The following is a 3,367-nucleotide window of genomic DNA, read 5'->3' as shown; positions in this document are numbered from 1 at the left end:
ACACTACCATAATCTCTTCGTTTATTCTCCGCTATTAGTGACTTTGGAGTGACTCTTTGTTGCATGTTGAGGGATAGTTATATGATCCAATTATGTTATTATTGTTGAGAGAACTTGCACTAGTGAAAGTATGAACCCTAGGCCTTGTTTCCTAGCATTGCAATACCGTTTACGCTCACTTTTATCGCTTGCTACCTTGCTGTTTTTATATTTTCAGATTACAAATACTCATATCTATCATCCATTTTGCACTTGTATCACTATCTCTTCACCGGACTAGTGCACCTATACAGTTTACCATTGTACTGGGTGTGGTTGGGGACACAAGAGACTCTTTGTTATTTGATTGCAGGGTTGTTTGAGAGAGACCATCTTCATCCTACGCCTCCCACGGATTGATAAACTTTAGGTCATCCACTTGAGGGAAATTTGCTACTGTCCTACACACCTCTGCATTTGGAGGCCCAACAACGTCTACAAGGAGAAGGTTGCGTAGTAGACATCAGTCACGTTGCCCAAGAGAAAACAATAGTAGCAATGGAGGTGATACTACGCCGGACAACAAAGACCCTGTTGAGGCAGGATCCGAACAGGAGGACCAGGAAAGCGGGTAAGATAGCCCCGATGAACAGGTCATGTACGGAGACTCGGAGGATAGCAATTATCTTCCGCTCTCCGAGGAAGAGGAGAGCCTCAACAACAAAGAATTCATCATGCCGGAGGAACATCTCGAGCAGGAGCGCTTTAAACGCCGGCTAATAGCCACAGCAAGGAATCTAAGAATAAAGCAGCTGCAGCTTCAAGCAAGCCAAGATATGCTCAATGATAAATGGACCGAGGTCCTAGCCGCCATAGAATACGGCCCTAGTGGCCCGGACAAAAGCCACCCCAAATGCAGGTGGCTCCCTCCACATGATGGCAAGGCGCTAGAGCCCGTTACACCATCGAATAATGCGGCAGGTCGACCACAGTTCGGTCCGGATAAAGCAGCAGCCCAAGCAGAATACCATAACAACCAATCCGGCCGTAAGAACAAGAACAAGACAGTTCGGGAAAACAATGGCGACATCCGCCAAAGTTTAGTGGGCGGAGCAGGGCAAACAAGATCGACGTACAGATCGCGGGGATATGCCCCGACCGGTTATGATGGTCAATCAGCCGGACTTAACCAAGCTAACCACGCCCGAAGCCGCCAACGGTATCCAAAGGAGGTGCTTCACAGTGTGGCCCAACATAGAGGAGCCATGCACCCGCTTTGCTTCACCAACGAGGTAATGGAGCACGAATTTCCAGACGGGTTCAAACCCATCAACATCGAATCATACGATGGAACAACAGATCCCGCAGTATGGATTGAGGACTATCTCCTCCATATCCACCTGGGTCGCGGAGACGACCTTCATGCCATTAAATACCTGCCTCTCAAGCTTAAGGGGCCAGCACGGTACTGGCTAAACAGTTTGTCAGAAAATTCTATTGGCAGCTGGGAAGATTTGGAAGACGCCTTTCGTGAAAACTTCCAAGGAATATATGTCCGGCAACTAGATGCTGACGACTTAAGTCATATTTTCCAATAGCCCGGTGAGTCAGCCAGGGAGCTCTGGACCAGGTTCTTAGTCAAAAAGCACCAAATTGTCAACTGTCCGGACGCGGAAGCCCTCACGGCCTTCAAACATAGTGTCCAGGATGAATGTATAGCACGCCACCTCGGCCAGGAAGGACCTAAATCCATGACCACCCTTACCGCTCTAATGACTCGCTTTAGTGCGGGAGAAGACAAGTGGCTCGCTCGTAAAAGCAACAGCGCCAGCGACCCGGGCACTTCCGAAATCCGAGACGGCAACGGCAAGCCACGACTAACCGAACACAACAGCCGCAACAATAATGAAAGATTACGCGACATAGCGGTCAACGCCGGATTTCACAATCCGAAGCCCGGTCAACGGAGGAAGCCATTTAAGGCCAGCCAGGATGGACCATCCACCCTCGATAGGATACTGGACCGACCTTGTCAGATTCACGGTCACTCTGATAAGCCAGCCAATCACACCAACAGAAACTGTTGGGTCTTTAAGCAGGCAGGCAAACTTAACGCCGAATACAAGGGCAGGAGGCCACCAAGCGATAAAGACGACGGAGCGGCTCGCCAGCCAAACACCAGGGGCCAGAAACAGTTTCCCTCCGACGTTCGACCACTACCGGAGTGGAAATAGCAGTTCGGCTTCCGCCACCCACCCACCATGCTGGCAAGATCTACACCACGCGTTGCTACCTCTTGAGCACTGCGTTGGTTTTCCCTTGAAGAGGAAAGGGTGATGCAGCAAAGTAGCATAAGTATTTCCCTCAGTTTTTCAGAACCAAGGTATCAATCCAGTAGGAGGCCATGCACGAGTCCCTCGCACCTACACAAACAAGTAAATCCTCGCAACCAACGCGATAAGGGGTTGTTAATCCCTACACGGTCACTTACAAGAGTGAGATCTGATAGATATGATAAGATAATATTTTTGGTATTTTTGTGATAAAGATGCAAAGTAAAGAAAGTAAAACAAAAACGGCGCCAGAAATAGCTTGTTGTCGGGAGATTAATATGATGGAAAATAGACCCGGTGGCCATAGGTTTCACTAGTGGCTTCTCTCAAGAGCATAAGTATTTACTGTGGGTGAACAAATTACTATTGAGCAATTGACAGAATTGAGCATAGTTATGAGAATATCTAGGTATGATCATGTATATAGGCATCACGTCCGAGACAAGTAGACCGACTCCTGCCTGCATCTACTACTATTACTCCACACATCGACTGCTATCCAGCATGCATCTAGAGTATTAAGTTCATAAGAACAGAGTAACGCTTTAAGGAAGATGACATGATGTAGAGGGATAAACTCATGCAATATGATATAAACCCCATCTTGTTATCCTCGATGGCAACAATACAATACGTGCCTTGCTGCCCCTACTTTCACTGGGAAAGGACACCGCAAGATTGAACCCAAAGCTAAGCACTTCTCCCATTGCAAGTGTAGCGACCCGACCCAAAGGATCAAGTCTCTGTGCTTAAGTGTCATCCCTGGATCGGTATGCTGACACACACAGTACTCGAGGATTTATAACAGAGGTAAATCACATGTATAAAATAACGTAAATACTATTACCTCAATCCAAATAGCGGACGTAACAAGGTTGTGGATTCCCATCAACACCAACGGCAAAGTTGAGTGTAGAAATCGTAACCCTAACGTATCACTTACTCGTCGTAAGAATCCTGCAACATGAAACGTTGCAGCCCGAAAACGGGTCAGCACATGGAATATGCTGGCAAATTCACACCATAGAGAAATGATGAACAAGGGCTATCACTAC

The sequence above is a fragment of the Aegilops tauschii genome, chromosome 2 (genome assembly GCF_002575655.3).
Source record: "Aegilops tauschii subsp. strangulata cultivar AL8/78 chromosome 2, Aet v6.0, whole genome shotgun sequence".
Classification (NCBI taxonomy): Eukaryota; Viridiplantae; Streptophyta; class Magnoliopsida; order Poales; family Poaceae; genus Aegilops; species Aegilops tauschii.
The sequence above is the reverse complement of the archived record's forward strand: the minus strand, read 5'-3'. Positions refer to the sequence as shown.